Here is a 21,127-nt window from a genome sequence, read left to right as displayed (position 1 = left end):
CATGAGACGTTGTTTGTGATAGGAGACTTGTTGAGGATGGAGGTTGGGAGCCAAAAGAGCATTGGAGCGTTTGGAGTGACAAAGGCTGACCCATGACTTTAACAACAAATGGACTGAGTGAGAGATAGAGACAGAAAAATCTGGAGGTGGAATGGATGGTCTTTGTGAAGGAGAGGGTACGTGGCTCTAATTATGGGTGGAATCTTCCTGTTTGGCCCAAACCCTTTTGAGGATTGAATATCATCTGCTCAGCTTAGTTACAAAGGTAGAGCAAACAAGCAGGGGAAATTTACAAGGGGGATTGAGGAGTGGGAATTTCATTGGCTCTGATGCATTACTGCACAAAGATGTTATCTTTGGGGATGGGAAGCCACTATGGAGGAATTATGCAGGCCAATAGTAGGCGTACTAAGTTCAATTTTTAAGTTTATTAATTAGTGTCACAAGTAGACTTACATTAACACTGCAATAAAGTTAGTGTGAAAATCCCCTAGTCATCACACTCGAGCAGCTGTTCAGATAGACTGAGGAAGAATTTAGCATGGCCAATACACCTAACCAGCACGTCTTTTGGACTGTAAGAGGAAACCGGAGCACCCGGAAAAAACCCACCCAGGCATAGGGAGAACGTACAAACTCCACACAGACAATGACCCAATTGGGGAATTGAACCCGGGTCCCTGTGAGACAGCAGGGCTAACTAACCACTGTGCCACCATGTCACCCTACTGTTCAATAACTAAATAGTTAACATCAGGAGATGGCGAAGTCTTTTAAAAAAAATATAAGAAATAAGAGCAGACTGGTGTAGGAAACTGGAGCACCCGCAGAGAATGTACAAACTCCACACAGGCAGTTGCTTAAGGGCAGAATCGAACCTAGGACCCTGACCCTGTGAGGCAGAAGTACTAACCACTGTGCCATGTACTGCCCATTCAAATTCTCACTGCCCCAAATAATTCATTAAAAGCCAAGAACATAACTGTTTTTGGAACAGTTTCATTAAGGTTTAACCAGCTTAGCTACTAAATGATTGGTATCCACCCACTGGTGCATCACAGTTGTGTTCAGGTCCTATGAATGTCCTAGGACCCCAATTACCTTTTGTTTTGGACAGAAGAGAGAGAATATGAATGGTTCCAACTTTTTCCAGCCCTCAATTAACTAAAGACAGCATGTATTAAAAAGTGTTTTAAACCCTGAGTACTGTAGCAGTAAATTTTTAAAGAAAGATCAATGTTTATGTGTAACCACACCAACATGCAGTCACACACACACACACACACACACACACACACACACACTTTATAAACAACTGTGATTAAACAAACATTCTTTGCCATACTTGGTTTTCCCTGTGATGTCTTGAAATGGCACACGTAATCCTTTCTTGTTCCACCGAAGAACAGTCTGGTGGTTTTAGGAAGGTGGATTAGCTGTTATTTATTATCCACAGTCGCAGATTTCTCTTGTCTCCTCCAATCCAGGTGCAATACCAAAACCCTGGTCTGCTCTCTCAGGTGGAGAGGTCTCGGCCAAGCAGAATCTCTGCTGACTGATGTTTATTAGATGGGATCTTGTTCCTTCACTGCTCTGGAAGTTTCTCCCTCTCTGCTCTAACGTAGGCCCTATTAAATGTTCTTATTGGAAATCCAGTTTCTGTCATGTCAGCTGAGCATCTTTACCCATTGTCCTTACAAATGATCTCTGATGGCTAGGCCATTGCTAAACAGTAGGGTTCGACAATTACCCATTCACATACTATTGTGATAAAATAGAGTTTCTTCACACCCATTCTCTTGATTCCCACTCTGGAGTCAAAAGTTTGCAGGGTTGCGAGATCAGTTTCTTTAATTATTTGGTTAAGAGCAACCATTAATGCGTTTTAATGACATCTCAACAATATGTCCAGAAAGATCGTTTCCATTTTAATGACTTTATTATTTCATTACTAGGGGGCACAGGTTTAAAGTGTGAGGGGCAAGGTTCAGAGGAGATGTACAAGGCAGGTTTTTTGCACAGAGGGTGGTGGATGCTTGGAACTAGCTGCTGGGGGAGGTAGTGGAAGCAGATACGATAGTGACTTTTAAGGGGCATCTTGACAAATACATGAATGGGACAGGAATAGAGGATATGTTCCCTGGAAGTGCAGGGGGTTTTAATTAAGTCAGGTAGCATGGTCAGTGCAGGCTTGGAGGGCTGAAGGGCCTGTTCCGGCGCTGTAATTTTCTTTGTTCTTTGTTCTTTATCAAGGCCAGGGAGGCACGGTGGCTCAGTGGTTAGCACAGCTGCCTCATTGCTCCAGGGACCCGGTTTTGATTCTGGCCTCGGATCACTGTCTGTGTGGAGTTTGCACATTCTCCCCGTGTCTGCGTGGGTTTCCTCCGGGTGCTCCGGTTTCCTCCCACAGTCCAAAGATGTGTGGGTTAGATGGATTGGCCATGCTAAATTGCCCCTTAGTGTCAAGGGGACCAGCTAGGGTAAATGTATGGGGTTAGGGCCTGCATGGGATTGTGGTCAGTACAGACTCGATGGGCTGAATAGCCTCCTTCTGCACTGTAGGATTCTATAATTCTTGTCCAGACATAACGATTAGCTCAGGGGATCTTAAAGTTCCATGTTTATTGGCAGGATCTTCACTGCAGTGTTAATGTAAACTTACTTGTAACATTAATAAATGAACTATAAATTTTAATAAAGGAAAGAAAAGGTTACCTGACCTCTCAACTCCATTTTATTTTAAAATATCCATTTTGAGTTTATACTTCATAAGTCCGTAACTGAGTGAGCATGACACATATTGGGCATCCATTCTGAAAAGATCGTTGTTCAAACTTGCCATGAGGAGGCCCCAATAAAAATGTCAGCAGGAGTGGGAATGGTAAATATTTCCTCACAATTTTCTTTGGCACTATTGCCCTTCCTGACAAATTAAGGCTTTCAAAACTGGGGCAATGAAGTCAGAAGCTCAGCTCAGATCCAACCGGACGACGAGATTGTGAATGATTTGGCTCAGGTGGGAAAGGTGACCAAGGAGGGGAAGGAAGCCAGTGGCAATGGTACAGGCTTTGTGGTACAGAGCTAAAGGCTGACTTTGGTTTTCCAACTGGATGCTGGACAGACAATCAAGCATCACATGGCAATGTCAGGATTGAGGAAGGTAAGGCTGGATTATCAAAGTTGACGAAGAAGTTCACCGTAGCTAAAGATGATGGGTGAGATTCGTTAGCCATTCAGGGCAGTGGAATTCTCCTGTCCCACTGCAGTGAATGGAGATTTAAATCTCTGCCTCTCCTGTCCTCTCTGGCAGCAGCGGGGCATGAACGATTGATGAATCCCACCCCATCTTTTTTCACTTTGGTGAAATACTTAACATTTTGAAGAGTAGCTCCCAAAAAGGCTTCCTTTCTTCAGCAACACACCTGTGAAGCAACTTAAGACCATAAGAAATAGGAACAGAAGTAGGCCATTCAATCCCTCGAGCCTGCTTCATTCAATAGGATAACGGTGGATCTCACATTCTTAATGTCCACTTTCCTGCCCTTTCCTCATAACCCTTGGCTCCTTGTAAAGGCACTATATAAATGTGTTATTATTGTAAATACAGTGGTGATGCACAGTCGACAATGGCTATTATTGGAGAGTAGGTAATTAATATAATTAGAATAGTGTCCAATTGGAGGCTTGAGTATCTGATTCCGCATGTCTCAGTTCTCCATATTTGTGTAAATCAATAACATTTTGTTCTGTTATAGTTTATTTCTGTCATCAATCAGCCCTTCAACTTCAGAGCTGATTGTACAACTGAGCTCAGAACATCCCATCTCTCAGTCCCTGTTTCCCTCAGGAAACCTGCACTCAGCTCCAGGAATAGACAAACAGGATAAGTGTAAGTGCCCCACTTCTTTGAAGTTTAATGACTTCTGTAAATGTTCTATCCTAAAAATAGCTCTTAAAAAATGACTACGACAAAACATCCTATTTGCAAGGGAAGTACAATTTAGGGCAGCACAGTGGCACGGTGGCTAGCACTGCTGCCTCACGCTCCAGGGACCTGGTATCGATTCCGGCCTCGGGTCACTGCCTGTGTGGAGTTTGAACATTTTCACCATGTCTACGTGGGTTTCCTCTGGATGTTCTGGTTTCCTCCCACAGTCCAAAGATGTGTGGGTTAGGTTGATTAGCCGTGCTGAATTGCCCCTTAGTGTCAGGGGGGACTAGCAGGTTGGATACATGGGGTTACAGGGATAGGGCCTGGTGGGATTGTCGTGGGTGCAGGCTTGATGGCCAGAATGGCCTCCTTCTGCACTATAGGGATTCTATGTAACCAATCAAAACAATGTGGTCAGCATTGTTGGCCACTTATGAAGCAGAGTTACCAACAATAATTTGACCCTAAGACTTAGCAAAGTGCTAATCGTTCATTGTTATCACTGAAATTAAATAACTGAATAGAGATAGTTTCGAAAATAAACTGCTTTGGCAAAAGGTAGAGAACAGAGTTCCATGGAGTGTTGCAGCATTAAGGCCCATTGCAGTGAGTGGGAACACATTCTTATTCTGTTCAAGTTACATTGCTGAGCTGAGATACCTTGGCCACAGTCTATACAACAGCTCAGGGGAAGCATCGGCAGAATGGTGCTGTCGCTTGACTAGTAATCCAGAGACCCAGGGTAATACTCCAGGACCCGGGATCAAATCCCACCTTGGTAAATGGTTCAATTTAAAAACTCAATAAATTATCTGGAATTACAAGTCTAATGATGAATCCATGGTCAATTGTTGTGAAAACCCAACAGGTTCAGAATTTAATGTTCAGACATTAAATTCTGGGACTAATGTCCCTTTAGGAAGGACATCTGCCATCCTTACCTGGTCTAGGCCTACATGTGACTCCAGAACCACAGAAATGTGGTTGACTTTTAAATGGCCTAGCAAGCCACTCATAGAATCATAGAATCTATACAGTGCAGAAGGAGGCCATTTGGCCCATTGAGCCTACAACAACCATCACACCCAGGTCTTATCTCTGTAACTCTATGTATTTACCCTCTCGTCCCCCTGAAACTAAGGGGCAATTTAGCATGGCCAATCAATCTAACCTGCAATCTTTGGAATGGGGGAGGAAACCCATGGGGAGAATGTGCAAACCCCACACGCTGGTGTATTCAACCAATACAAATGAAACAAAAAGGAATGAAAGCTGATGGACCACTCAGTATCTACCTAGGCACTGGAAATGACAATGGCAAACCCAGCCCTATCAACCCTGCAAAGTTCTCCTCACTAACATCTGGGTTGTGTGCCAAAGATAGCTGTCTCACAGACTAGTCAAGCAACAACCTGATGTAGTCATCCACATGGAATCATACCTTACAGATAATGTCCCAGACACCACCATCACCATCCCTGGGTGTGTCCTGTGTCACCGGCAGGTTTGACCCAGCAGAGGTGTATACAGTCAGGAGGGAGTTGCCCTGGGAATCCTGAACATGGACTTTGGACTTCATAAAGTCTCATGGCACCAGATCAAACATGGACAAGAAAACTTGCTGCTGATTACCAAATACTGTCCAACCTCAGCTGATGAATCAATACTATTCCATGTTGAACACCACTTGGAGCAAGGCTGCAGAATATACTCTGGGTCGGGGACCTCAATGTCCATCAGCAAGAGTGTCTCAGTAGTAGTGTCTCAGTTGTATCATTATAGACTGAGCTGGCCAGGTCCTAAAGGACATCGCTTCTAGACTGGGACCGTGGCAGGCGGTGAGGGAATCAACAAGAGGGAAAACATACTTGACTTCATCCTCACCAACCTGCTTATTGCAGTTGCATCTGTCCATGGCAGTATTGATAGAGGTGACCACCATACAGCCCTTGCGGAGACAATGTTCCACCTTCATATTGAGGATATCCTCCATTGTGTTGTGTGACACTAGCATGGTGCTAAATGGGATAGACTTTTAATTGATCTAACAACTCAAAACTGGGCACCAATGAAGTGCTCTTGGACATTAGAAGCAGCAGAATTGTACTCAACCACAATCTGTAATCTCATGGCCAGGCTTCTCCCCCACTCTACCATTACCATCAACCCTAGTTTAATGAAGAATGCAGGAGGGCATGTCAGGAGCAGCACCATACATACCTAAAAATGAGATGTCAACTTGGTGAAGCTAACAAACAGGATTACTTGTGCGCCAAACAGCATAAGCAGCAAATGACAGACAGCTAAATCATCCCACAACCATCAGATCAGATCTAAGCTCTGCAGTCTTGCCACATCCACCCGTGAATGTGGCGGACAACTAACAACTCACTGGAGGAGGAGGTTCCACAAGTATGCCCGGCCCATCTGTACAAAAGTTAAGGTGCTTGCAACAATCTTTGCAAAGAAATGCCGACTGGGTTTTCCACCTTGGCCTGCTCTGGAGGTCCCCAGCATCACAGGTGTCAGTCTTCAGCCAATTCAATTCATCCCATATGATATCAAGAAATAGCTAAAGACAGTGGATATTGTAAAGGTTATGGGCACTGACACTATTCCAGAAATGGTACTGAAGACTTGCGCTCCTGTACTTGCTGCATCCCGAGCCAAGCTCTTCCAGTACAGCTACAACTCTGACATTTACCTAGCCACATGGAAAATTGTTCAGATATGTTGTGTGCACAAGAAACAGAACAAATCCAACCTAGCCAATTATCACGCCATCAGTCTACTCTCAAACATCAGTAAAATAAAGTAAGGTCATCAACAGTACTTTCAAGCAGCACTTACATAGCAATAACCTGCTCACGGATGTTCAGTTTGGGTCCTGCCAATGTCACTCACTCCTGACCTCATTCTAGCCTTGGTTCAAGCATGAATAAAAGAGCTGAGTGCCACAGATTCGGTGAGAATGACTGCCCTTGATGTCAAGGTAGCATTTGGCCAAGTATGGCATCAAGGAGCCCTGGTAAAACTGGAATCAATGAGAATCAGGGGGAAGCCCTCCACATACCTGACACAAAGCAAGATGGTTGTGGTGATTGGAGGTCAATCATCTCAGCTCCAGGACACCACTGCAGGAGTTCCTCAGGGTGGTGTCCTAGGCGCAACCATCTTCAGCTACTACATCAATGACCTTCCTTACATCATAAGAACAGAAGTGGGATTGTTTGCTGATGACTGCACAATGTTCAGTGTCATTTGGAACTCCACAGACACTGATGCGGTTCATGTCCAAATGCAGCAAGACCTGGACAATATCCAGGTTTGGGCTGATAAATGACAAGTAACATTCACGCCATACAAGTGCCAGGTAACGACCATCTCCCACAACAGAGGATCTAATCATTGTCCCTTGACATTTGATGGCATTTCCATTGCTGAATCTCCCATTATCAACATCCTGGGTGTTATCATTGACCAGAAACTCAATCAGACTAGCCATATAAGTACTGTGGCTACCAGAACAGGTCAAAGGCTAGGAACCCTGCAGCAAGTAACTCAGCTCCTGACTCCCTGAAGCTTGTCTGCCATCTTCTAGGCACAAGTCAGACGTGTGATGGAATACTCTTCACTTGTCTGGATGAGTGCAGCTCTAACAACGCTGAAGAAGTTTGACACCATTCAGGACAAAGCGGTCTGTTTGATTGCTACCCCTTCCACATTCAATCGCTCCACCACTAATGAACAGTGGCAGCCATATGTTCAATCTATAAGTTACACGGCAAGAACTCATCAAAGTTCCTTAGGCAGCACCTTCCAAACCCATGACTACCATCATGTATTAGTTAGGCTACTCCTGCAATAATGTGAAAAGTTTTGGTCTCCTTATCTGAGGAAAGATATATTGACATCGGAAGCAGTCCAAAGAAGGTTCACTAGGTTGATCGCGGGTAGAGAGGGATCTTCTTATGAGTAGGTTGGACCTGCATTCATTGGAGTTTAGAAGAATGAAAGGCAATCTTAGTGAGATATATATGCTAGAACTTTCCGTTCGCTCATGCCAGCAGGATCTTTCAGTCCTGCCAATGGTGTACCCGTGCCATGGGTTTCACAATGGCATATTTAACATTAAACCCCATTGACCAGAAGATCCTGTCGCTGGCCCAGGACAGGCTGCCTCCTATCACCGTGAAATTCGCAGCAGGTTGCATGGTAAATCACACTCATAGGCTTCTCAGAGGGTTTGACAGTGTAAATTCCAAGAGGTGAAAGAGCCTAGGACCAGAAGGCATAATCTCAGAGTAAGAGGTCAACGATTTTAGATGGAGATGACGAGGACTTTCTTCTCTCAGAGATTAGTGAATCTGTGGATTTTTTTTAACCACAGAACACTGTACAGGCTGGTCATTAAATATGTTCAAGGCTGAGATAGAGAAGATTTTCAATAAGTAAGGAAGCTTGGGTTATGGGGATAAGGCAGGAAAGTGGAATTAAGGATTCTCATTTCAGACCATTCATGATCTCATTGAATGGCAGAGGAAGCTTGATGGGCTGAATGGCCTACTTTTATTCCTACACCTTATGGTCTTATTTAGCCCTCTGCTGTTTAGTATGATCGTGTTTGATCCTTTTATCTCAGCACGCATAATCCCGCGCACTCCCCATATCTCTTGACGCTTTTACAGTCCAAATATCTATCCATTTCTTTCTTAAATATATTCACTGATTTGACCTCCACACCCTTCTGTGGTCGTGGGTTCCACAGGTTCACCACCCTCTGAGTGAAGTATTTTCTCTTCATCTCAGTTCTAAATGGCCCATCCTGTACCCTGAGACTGTGACCCCTTGTTCCACACCCTTCTCGGTCAGAGGAAGAATCATTCCTGCACCCAGCCTGTCCACCCCTAACAGAATTTTATACATTTCATTGAGATCCCCTCCCATTCATTGGGATTAATGACCAAATTAATGATCAAAAATGATATTAAGCTGAATTGAATACAGTTAGGCATAATGGAGAACAAGAAATGAAAGTAACACAATAGATCATCTGATTCTCAATTATTATAAATTATGCTTCTAAACTTGACCATCATTTTAAGGTTTTCAATTGTAACACTCTCTAATTTACCACACCATTATGAGTTACTCAGTATAAGCCTTGTCTCTGTGTTTAGCTGGACTCTACTGTGCTATACAGTGTTTACTCACTACAAGTCTTGTGGGCTGGTTAGCTCAGTTGGCTGGATGACTGGCTCATAATGCAGAGTGATGCCAACAGCGTGGGTTCAGTTCCTGTACAAGCTGAGGTTATTCATGAAGACTTGCCTTTTCAACCTTCCTGAGGTGTGGTGATCCTCGGGTTAAATCACCACCAGAATCACAGAATAATACAGTGCAGAAGAGGCCCTTCAGCCCATCGAGTCTGCACTGATGCATGAAATGCTGTGACCTGCCCACCTAAACCCACTTACCAGCACTTGGCCCATAGCCTTGAATGTTGTGGCATGCCAAGTACTCATCCAGGTATTTGTTAAAGGATGTGAGGCATCTCACTTCTTCCACATTCCCAGGCAATGCATTCCAAGCAGTCTTCCCCTTTGAAGGGGAGAGCAGCCTAAGGTCATCTGGAACTACAGCAACTGAACCTTTTCACTACAAGTGTACTCTTGTTACACGCTGCTAACAATATGACTTTGGGGAATTGTATAACAGTGAGGAGATGGAACAGAATTGTCATCTAAAATATATCTTAGAATGGCAATCCTTATCTGCTACTTTGCACATTCCTGAATTCTTCTGTCTCCAGATTATTCAAAGGGCTTATAATTGAGGCAGAGAAGGTGAAATTCATATTTAACCAAAGCAATATACAAATTTATGATTGAAAATAAAGTTAAAATTCTGCAAAAACTAAATCTTCTCAGCAATATTACTTCAGGATTGTAACTGATCCTTTTGTCGGGCTCTATACCTCTCACGGGGAAGAACACATCCAGGATTCCAGTAATTAGCTGTCATCCCAGTGATTCCCAATGGAAAGTGGGCATCTTTGTGGATGAAAAGCAAGGACAGAGGAAGATGTCCTGCTGTGATGCCCTTCACAGTTGAACAGCTAACTGGCACTCACAGAAAAGTGCTTAGGGAGCAAGGATGCTACAGATATACAGACGCAGATCCAAACATGTATTGGTGCCATCACAGGTGGCATGATGTCACAGTGGTTAGCACCGCTGCCTCACAGCGCCAGGGACCCAGGTTTGATTCCCAGCTTGGGGTGACTGTCTGTGTGGACTTAGCACATTCTTGCCCATGTCTGCGGAGGCTTCCTCCAGGTGCTCCAGTTTCCTCCTACACTCCAAAGATGTGCGGGTTAGGTGGATTGGCTATGCTAAATTGACCCTTAGCGTCAGGGGGATTAGCAAGATAAATATATGGAGTTATGGGATTAGGGGCTTAGGTTATTGCCTATATAGAGTTTTCCCAATGTCTTTGTGGGTGCTCTGGTTTGCTCCCACACTCTAAAAATGTGTGGGTTATGTTGATTGGCCATGCTAAATTGTTCCTTAGTGTCAGAGGGATTAACAGGGTAAATGTATGGGGTGACAGGGATAGGGCCTGGGTGGGATCATTGTCGGTGCAGACTCGAAGGGCCAAATGGCCTCCTTCTGCACTGCAGTGATTCTGTGATGAACGTTGAGTTATAGTCAATCCTGCCAAGCTAGCTAAATGCCCTGTCTGCCAAGTTTTACTCATTAACTTCCTACCAGAAGTAGTGGCCCATTGTGCACACAGTGAGATAGAAGATATAACCAGCCACCTATTGTAACTCAGTGATGAAAGGCAATGGCAAAACAAACACATAAATAGATTATTTCACTGCCAGCAAAATCAAGCTCAAGAGATTCTCATGTCAAGATAATCACCGGATACATTAAGGGGAGATAAGAAAAATCCTTTATCATGACAAGTGTTATCAGAATGTGGAATGCTTCACCACAAGAAAGGAACAATGTGGAATTGAATGCAGCATTGAAGAAGATACTGAATCATTATTTGTAAGGAGAGAAAGAAGCTAGATAAGCCCATTAAAAATCAGCCCCTGTAACATCGAAAATAGAAGCAGGAGTAGGCCATTCAGCCCTTCGAGCTTGGTCTGCCATTCATGGCTGATCATCAAGTTCAATATCCTGATCCCACTTTCACCCCATATCCCTCCATCCCTTTAGCCTCAAGAGCTACGTGCAATTTCTTCTTGAAAAGATTAGCACAGAACAGGAACAGTTAAACTCACCCAGCCACTCAATCAATGGAGAGACCAGGCCTAAGGAATGATAAAAGAGTAGCTTTTTCCCATAATTCCCCAGAAGGAAAAACAATACAAAGCCGAGATCGATTTTAAATTGAAGGGAAGTTCGGGGCAGTAGGGGGCATGGGACAGGAGAGAACATTTGTACAGCGTTCAGTGTGAGGTCCTGGCCTTTTTAGCGCCAGGGCAAGACAATGTCTTACCCAGAACTGGTGGGAGTCAGGGGCTGCAGCAACAACTGGCTCGGACACCTGAGGACGTTGGTCTCCAGCTGGCATAAGGCTGGCACTAGGGAGATGGTTTGCCAACTGATTCTGGTGATGGGAGGGAGGGACAGGTCTATCTGGAGCCTCAAGGTTCTTTGCAAGGTTCTAGGGCAGAACTCCTGCTTCTAGTTCACAAAGATTCCATAGAAAATAGAACTTGCTAAACTGACCTTGGCCTCTTCATATCACTCCACAATCTCTGTCATTGAATCTCAGAATCCCCACAGTGCAGAGGGAGGCCATTTGGTCCATTGGGTCTGCACCAACTCTCCATCAGAGCATCCCAGCCAGACCCTAGCCCTATAACCCCACGTATTTACCCCGTTAATTTCCCCCTAACCTACACATTTTGGGAACCTAAGAGGAATTCAGCATGGCCAACACACCTAACCCGCGCATCTTTGGAGAGTGGGAGGAAACCAGAGCACCCAGAGGAAACCCATGCAGACACGGGGAGAATGTGCAAACTCCGAGGCCGGAATTGAATCTGGGTCCCTGGAGCTGTGAGGCAGCAATGCTAACCGCAGCGCCACCATGCCATCTTCAAGTGATTTGGTCTCATGTGGATCTCCTGAATAAGGATAGTAAAACGACATTGCAGCACAAATGATGTTGTTGGGCTGCGATATTCCATTGTTGTACAGTGCGAGCCCTATAGCCTAAAAGTGATGGGTAACAGTCCTGTGCCTTCTCTTCATTAAAATGGTGGGAGATAAGAATGCTGCTTCTGCTTAATTCCCACTCTCCCACCCTGTGATCTGGGTGCAATTCCCACCAGGAATGTGTGAGTTTAGAACCCAGCTCAAGATCTCATAAGGCAAAGTAATGATTTCGTGGGTGAGTAAACACCAACCTCCACATCAAAAACCTCTCTTTGAGAGGTAATGCTATTCAGTTTATGAAGTCAGATGTTCGTAGAACTTGATTTAGGAATCATTTCAATGTTCTGATTTGGAAAGTCTTTCTTTGTTAATAAACACTTCTGTGAGTTTGAGGATGATAGTACATCACTGTGATGCATAAATGGCCATATGGGAGACCAGGAAAATTCTCAAATACCTTGCTTTATGTGTCAGTGATTCTAGATTATCGCTGCTCATCTTACTCTATGAAAATACCAAAGAATCCCTTTCATGGATCCAATCCTCCCCGATTACTCTAGATCTGGTCCAACCTTGGTTACTGTAAACCTGTCCACCCTATTTGCTCTAGATCCCATTCACCCCTCTGGACCCAGTCAACCTCTGATTGCTTTGGACACGTTCCACCACTGATCCCTCTAGATCCATCCTCCCTGATTTCTCTGGATCCAGTGATCACTGTGTTTTGTCCATTCCTGATTGTCTTGGATTCGACACACTCCTGATTACTGTACATCACTTTCATTTTGGGATGGCATGATGGCACAGTGGTTAGCACTGCCTTCAACTCCAGGGACCTGGGTTCAATTCCTGGCTTGGGTCACTATTTTTGCACTTTCTCACCGTATCTGTGTGGGTTTCCTCCTGGTACTTCAGTTTCCTCCCACAGTACAAAGATGTGCCATGCTAAATTGTCCCTTAGTGTCAGAGGGACTAGCAGGGTAAATATGTGGGGTTACGAGGATAGGGCCTGGGTGGGATTGTTGCTGATGCAGACTTGACAGGCCGAATGGCTTCCTTCTGCACTGTATGGTTTCTATTTCCACTGCTGCAGTCATGCTGCTTTGTGGAATATTCCAGATTTTCCTTTCAATTAAACTTATTTCATTCAAATATTATCTTCTAAAGTGGAAATTGCTGTCAACTGGAAATGCTCCGAGGATTGGCTTTAATCTCAGGAAGAGGTCAGAAGGAGACAGGTCCATTTCCGAAATGTAATTTGATATTTCCCTAAACATGATGTGTCAGGAGAGAATCTGGGGAAAGGATATCGGAGACTGTAAACTGTTTCCTAGTCAATTATTTTAGAAATATGTTTTGTTGTTCCGAAAATGCCACTTGAAACAATGCCAGAATTAACACAGGAGAGGGTGACCACACTCAGCTGCCTTTTTTAGCTTGCGATTCCAACTTTCTCTTATTGACGATTGTTTTACAATCTCTCTGAATACTTAGTTGTGTTTTACTGCCACTCACAGCCTAACAGCATTGTGGGAGTGTCTTTACCATTCAGACTTGGACACTCCAAGGTGAAGGCCTCCATAGTGATTGATGGGCAACAAATGCCAACCAATCTTGCCAACAACGTCCATACCCCAAGACTGGTATTCTTTAAAAGGCTAATCATTTAACTGCTAACTTGCTTTCGCATAGCCTACAATAATCCAATTAATATTTCTGTGTTATTTAGTTCTCACGGTGTCTGCATCAGTTGTTCCTCCATTCGAGAGCGACTTCTACGGGTCACAGGTTTCTGCCATGAGTCATCATGATCCCCATCATTCTTGACTCGCAGACCTTTGGATACATAGGGGGCAGGACATGCCACATGGTAGTGGGATCCTTGCTGCCTTTTCTTTCCTTCTTTATCGCCACTCTGCTGCATCATCAAGGCATTTGGGCTTAAAAGCACAGTGCAGCTTGATGGACAAGTTGTAGCATTTTGAACTGTTAGTAGTTCCTCCCAGTCATTCATGCCAACACTGCTGCACTTTGAGATCTTCTGACTGTGTTTATGGCAAGCTGGTTGGCATTTGTGGGACTGTGGGTGTTGACAAGGTGCTGACCATTTGACAGTTGAAAAAAGCAAGACTTGGCAGGAGAGACACTTGCCAGCAATTTGAACACAGTGTCCAGTCCAGCGTGATTGATTTTGCAGGAGTTTTACCTGAGTGTTGTGGAGCCGGCTTCAAGAAGGACACTAATGTTTGTTCAACTGTCCTCCCTTTGAATCTGGGGAATGCAGCAGAGTTTGATGATGGGATTTCTCCAGCACTCTTACATGTTGCTGCAACACAGTATACACAGGAGAGTGGTAACAACAGCTGCTCTGTACAATAAGACTTTTGTTGACTTGCAGAGGTCTTTGCTGTCAGTCACCCACAGCTGATTCCATGTTGGATCTCCTCATCAATGGTGGCCTTTTGGGAGAAGTGGCTGCCAACGTATGGGAACATACTCGAGGATTGTGAATTATAAAATAATCTCATTAAGACTGGAAGTGAAAATTAGAGAAAGTTCTTTATATAGAATCATTGAAATGATTCCTAAATCAAATTCTACGAACATGTGATTTCATAAACTGAATAGCATTACCTCTCAAAGAAAGGTTTTTGACGTGGAGGTTGGTGTTTACTCACCCATGAAATCATTATCTTGTCTTGTGAGATCTTGAGCTGGGTTCTAAACTCACACATTCCTGGAGGGAATTGCACCCAGATCACAGGGCTGGGAGAGTGGGAATTAAGCAGAAGCAGCATTCTTATCTCCCACCATTTTAATGAAGAACAGGCACAGGACGGTTACCTATCACTTTTAGGCTATAGGGCTCACACTGTACAACAATGGAATATCACAGCCCAAGAACGTCACTTGTGCTGCAATGTCATTTTACTATCTTTATTCAGGAGATCCACATGAGACCAAATCACTTGAAGATGGCATGGTGGCTCTGTGGTTAGCATTGCTGCCTCACAGCTCCAGGGACCCAGGTTCAATTCCAATCACTGCCTGTGTGGAGTTTGCACATTCTCCCCTTGTCTGCGTGGATTTCTTCTAGGTGCTCCGGTTTCCTCCCACTCTCCAAAGATGCGCGGGTTAGGTGTGTTGGTCATGCTGAATTTCTTTACATAGAAGGTGGCTGGAATTGTGGAGTTGACTGCCACAAACTGTTTTTGAAGTTACAAGCAGGGAGTCTATAAAATTGTTGTTAGGTCGTACTGTTATTCCAAAATGATTTGTTATCTTGTGTGGGTATACATGTATAGTCAGCGTGCCAAGCTAGTAATATCATTCCACAGCACATGATGAGAATTGTGAAATACAGTCGCTGTCAGCTCCATTATTTCAGTCTTGGGTGGCATGGTGGCACCATGGTTAGCACAGCTGCTCCACACCGCCAGGGACCCGGGTTCAATTTCGGCCTTTGGTGACTTGCACATTCTCCCTGTGTCTGCATGGATTTCCTCCAGGTGCTCTGGTTTCCTCTCACAGTCCAAAGATGTGGAGTTGGATTGGCCATGCTAAATTTCTCCTTACTGTCCAAAGATGTGTAGGCTCGGGGGATTAGGGAGGTAAATGAATGGGGTTAAGAGATATGGCGGATGGCAGGCCTGAGAAAGATGCTCTGTCAGAGAGGCAGTGTGACTCGATGGGTCCCTGCACAGGAATCTCCCACATTCTCATGACAATAGATTCAGATCAAACCAGGAGAGACTACCCAGTATAGTAGCAATGCCTATCAGTCTCCATATAGAGAATTATACTCCACCAGAGTCCTATTACCTTGAGAGTAGGCGAAAAGAGGACACATTTCTGCTCATCCAGTGATCTAGATGCTGCTGATCTAGAGTCAATCACCAATGGTCTATCCACATCCTGACCCAAGTCCCCCCACCAAATCCCTCCCCCTCCATTCATTGCTGTAGTTGCAAACTTTTGGTTCCATTTTCACTGATATTGGATCTTTTACCCTGTCCTTGTCTCTTTATGGTATTCTCAGATTTTCTGCTGTTAATTCTTATTTCACTTTTTGAAGCCTTTATCACACTGTCTTCAACCTGGCTATAGGTCACAACAATTAGAAAAAAAACATGTTAACCTGGCTGCCTCTAGGGGAAAACAAAACCTGCAAATTAATATTGTTTCTTCACATTTACATGTGAAGAAACAAGATTAATTTGCAGGTCTTGTGATTTGCAGGTTTACATGTCGTGATTTGGCAATTTTCTGCCAACATTAGAGATAAAAGAAATAATTTGGATTTATAAGTTTAAGTTTAAAGTTTATTTATTAGTGTCACAAGTAGGCTTATGTTCACACTGCAGTGAAGTTACTGTGAAAATTCGCTGGTCGTCGCACTCCTGCGCCTGTTCGGGTACACTGAGGGAAAATTTAGCACGGCCAATGCACCTAACCAGCACATCTTTTGGAACGTGGGAGGAAACCGGAGCACCTGGAGGAAACCCACGCAGACATGGGGAGAACATGTTGACTCCACACTGGCAGTTACCCAAGGTAGGAATCGAACCCCGGTCCCTGGTGCTGTGAGGCAGCAGTGCTAACCACTGTGCCGTCATGCCAAAATCACCTTACATGATACATGGGGCATCAAAACCTACTGGGTGGTGAAAAGGAGCTAAAATACTCGCTTCTTCGGTCTAACTTTACAACCTGTGAGTTATGTTTTAAGTATGCTATCCATGTTATCTAGGCAAGTGCTCAGATAAACCATTCCAACAGCAAATATACTGAATGATCTGCTAATCTGTTTTGGAGGAGAGAGGGGTTGTCACCTAAAACATTGGATGAACTCCCTGCTGCTTTGTGAACTCACAGAATCTTTAACATCCACCTAAAAACACAGATGAGACTGGGTTTTATTAGCTCACCGAAGATCACAATTTATTTAATGCCTCAGTGCTGCACTGAAGTCTCGGTCTTGTTCAAATCCCAAATGCCTCTTGGAGATTTAGTTTAATTTACTTCATTTATTAGAGTCACAAGTAGGTTTCCATTAACACTGCAATGAAGTTACTGTGAAAATCCCCCAGTCGCCACACTCCCGCTCTGGTACACTGAGGGCCAATATATTGAGGGCCAGTACAGTTCCTTTACCCTCCACTTTGACGCTTCCACCCTGAGTTTTTTTTTAAACTTTATTCCAATCCAATCAAGTCAAATTAAAGCCAATTGAGAGTCCCAACAAGTTGGGACATTCCCGATCCAAGCTGAAAAGACAGGGCTCTCACCTCCTGTCTTGGGCTTGATCTACATGATCCAAGCTGATTGGAGTAGGTATCGCTCCACTTCCAAGGCTTGATCTAATTGCATCTTAGCCAAAAGGCCGAGATGCCCCTTTTAAAAATTGTTTCAAATGAAGCTGAAATGTAACCTAATGACTTCAACCCAGCACAGCATGTCGATACTACACTTGATCTTAGCCAAAAGGCTGAGACTATAGAAATGATCCCTAAGAGTAGTGCCCTTAGTGAAGTTGCTAAGTATAATTTTTCTGCACAGAGCTGGGAATGATGAACCTCTGGCCATGCAGTATCATTTAGCCTTCTAAGTCAAAGTGCTAACTGAGCTGATATGAAAAATTATTTATTCGTTAGTGTCACAAGTAGGTTTACATTAACATGGCAATGAAGTCACTGTGAAATTCCCCAGCCGCCACACTCCAGGTGAGTAACATCATTAGATCCTGCTCTTATTAATGCATTTTTTTAAAAAAAGTATCAGTTTCCCAAGCATGTATCAAAGGGTGTTGACACTGTGATGATGTAACCATTAATGGTTCTACAACGTATATACAAGATGAACAGTATGCTGTCATTGTAACGCCTGTGACTATATTAATGTTTTGTGATTATATATACACAGGTACTTTATTACAATGCATTTTAAAATAAATTAAAAGACTTAAATGAAAATCCATGCTAAAATAATCCTGTTCTCTGACAATTCTGGTTAAACTTACAGGGAAAATCTATGAAGTGGAAAATAGAGTGATGTCCTTAGCATCAGGAACTGTTAACTCTTCACTAGCCAACCTTCTAAAGCAGCAATGCTGAAAAGACCAACTTAACAGAATAGGTGAATCATACCCGCACCTCGGCACTTGCATCCTAGAACTGCAGTGTATTCTCATGCATGTTACATCCTTCTGCCCCTGATCTGTCACAATCATCAAATCCATACAGTGTAGAAGGAAGTCATTCGGCCCATCGAACCTGTACTGAAAACAATTCCACTCAAGCCCCATCCCCGTAATCCCACGTTATTTACCCTGCCAATCCCCCTGACACTAAGGGGCAATTTAGCATGGCCTATCCACCTAAACTGCACATCTTTGGCGTGTGGGAGGAGACTGGAGCACCCAGAGGAGACCCACGCAGACACAGGGAGAATGTGCAAACTCCACACAGACAGTCACCCGAGACTGGAATTGAACCCGGGTCCCTGGTGCTGTGAGGCAGCAGTGTCACCACACCTCCCTCTTTAGGTCAAATCCCCAAAGGTATCAACAATAATATTCTAATTTTCTACTAACATGGATCTATAGAAGTCACTCACCCAAACATCCAACCAATAGTAAACACTTCTGTAAAATTATACAATTATAGTGATTTTGCAGCAAATAGACAAATGTATTACAGTTTAGTATTTTCCTGTTAACTAAATATATTAGATGTAGTTTCCTATTTGGTGAATTTGCATACTTTCTCTTCAAGGGACTGACTGACTCTTTCAGGTAAGATGTCTGACAAGTGCCAACTGTCATCAGTACCTGTGCCAAAAGGTCAAGTTAGTGCCTGCGAATTACTAAATGACAGGAAATGTCATCGAGAAGCAAAGTGCAGCATGGTGGCACAGCGTTTAGCACTCTTACCTCACAGCTCAAGGGATCTGGGTTCAAATCTGACCTTGGGTCACTGTCTGTGTGGGGTTTGCACATTCTCCCCGTGTGTGTGTGGGTTTCCTCCGGGTACTCCAGTCTCCTCCCACACTCCAAAGATGTGCGGTTTAGGCTGATTGGCTATGCTAAATTGCCCCTCAGTGTCAGGGCAATGAGCAGGATAAGTACGTGGACTTACAGGGATAGGGGCTGGGTGGGATTGTTGGTGCAGGTTAGATGGGTCGAATGGCCACCTTCTGCATTATAGGGATTCTATGATTGGCTAATATTCACAGCTTGTACATTCCAACAGGGCTCACAGCCAATGAGCCGGACTCTTGACTTTTTTCCCCCCACTCCCTAGCCCACAGGTTTTAAGACCAATTGTAGCAAACATTCTACCACAAGAGGCTGGTCACAGTAAACTCAGTACTGAGAAATGATGCTGGAGGCCTGCTGGTCCATCATAGCATTGTGCCACAGCCATCCTTCCTGTCATACTATGCACCCAACCTGAATTTTAGAATGGCTTTTAATATCTCTATTGTATCTAATCGCTTCAGCCACTGAGACAAGATTTGAGGAACTTTAATCATACACAAAACGTTACAATTGCCATTTACTAATCACATTGAATGCTTTGCCTGATGTTTTAGTAATACATTTAGTAATATTTTATCTTATATCACATGAATGATATATAGCAGATTTATAATTATAATATTAATTCCTACGTTACTAAACATTACCATGCTGCAGATAAATGAGCAACAATCCAATCAAACATTGTATCAAAGGCCCCAGATGAAAGTAATTTTCCTACAAGTGGAGATGCTGGCATTGGACTTGGGATGGGCACAGTAAGGAGTCTCACCTGATAAACCTGATCACTCACCTGATGAAGGAGCAGCGCTCCAAAAGCTCGTGATTCCAAGTAAACCTGTTGGACTTTAACCTGGTGTTTTGTGAGACTTCTTACTTTGCTAGAAAGTAACTAAGCTGCGATTCCTACAAGACTTTTCCTGTTACTCGGTAGTTCAAAGCACTTTTGTTGTAGGTCACAGGATTCAGCCATGCACAGGCGAAGCAGCAGATTCACAAATAACGTATTGTTGGAGTCTTAAAAAATGCAGAATAGCGTAAGTACATTCTGAGAGCATCTGTTTGATCTGATAGATGGCCTAAAATGTGTTTTAGTGTAAAGAGGAAAGACAGGGGAATAAAGTAAACCCATGAATGCAGGAAATCTGAGATGCAAAATGCTGAAAATACACGACCTAAAAGAGAAAGGTTTCAGCTGGGACTCCATCAGAACAGTTCCATGAAGAGTTTGAACTTTAACATTTAAAATATTTGTTCCCTAAGAGATCTGCTGTCTATTTCTAAAATGTTTTGGCACTATACCAGACTTGCAAAGTATCCACTGGTTTCCAATGATTTTAAGCATTTTACTTAAGCACTGATTTATTACACAATTAATGCAAAGCTTATCCATTCACTCCCAATGTGCTTACAACAGAATGTATCTATTTTACCTGGAATCATCAACAGGTTCCTTTGCCAAACTGGTAAAAGTGCCCCCAAGTTCTATTTGATAAGGTTGAGTAAACCCATTGGATATTTAGAAATCCTTGTCACTCACCGGGTATTGGCAGACAGAAGAGAGTGGTTAGCTCACAGTACTCAGGCAAAGGAAGGCACCAAGTTCTGCTAGGAGTTCGACACAACTGGGAAGCAGAGATCTTCAGGAGAAAGCTTTGTTGGGTCAGTTGATGTGGATTAGATTGTCACAAGGCATTACTCACAACAACTTTTAATTAAGTCAGCCTAAGACAGCAAGCCTTCCATTCATGTACTGCAGGTGGAAAGGATGGTGGGGGGGAGCTGTGGTGGGAAGGGATAGGGGATGGGCGTTGATTGTGTAAGGAAAATAACTTGTACGGATTCCAAGTCTTATTATCAGTAGAAGTGCCAGCTATAGGACATTTTTCTGGTCGACAGTAGCTGATAACTTTAATGAAAAACAGAACAGCTGGTGGATGCTTTCTTGAACTCCAATACTAATGTCATAAGAATTGC

At 43.6% G+C, this 21,127-nt stretch overlaps 1 protein-coding gene across 4 annotated transcripts in view; it reads right to left on the bottom strand.

The window, feature by feature from the left end:
• Positions 1-20,884, bottom strand: part of LOC145359561 (retinaldehyde-binding protein 1-like) — a 40,284-nt gene extending 19,400 nt beyond the window's left edge. The window contains exon 1 of one of the 4 annotated variants that reach the window (XM_080214223.1): positions 20,691-20,884. The gene's annotated coding sequence lies outside the window, so the exon portion shown is untranslated. Of the gene's footprint in view, positions 1-19,042; positions 19,068-20,583; positions 20,608-20,690 lie in introns of those variants that run through there. The other 3 variants (XM_080214220.1, XM_080214221.1, XM_080214222.1) reach the window with 3 other exon arrangements.
• Between the last annotated feature and the right edge of the window lie 243 nt (positions 20,885-21,127).

This window comes from Carcharhinus amblyrhynchos, chromosome 28 (assembly GCF_965287045.1).
Source record: "Carcharhinus amblyrhynchos chromosome 28, sCarAmb.v2.hapA, whole genome shotgun sequence".
Classification (NCBI taxonomy): Eukaryota; Metazoa; Chordata; class Chondrichthyes; order Carcharhiniformes; family Carcharhinidae; genus Carcharhinus; species Carcharhinus amblyrhynchos.
This window is presented reverse-complemented; position numbering and strand designations above follow the sequence as displayed.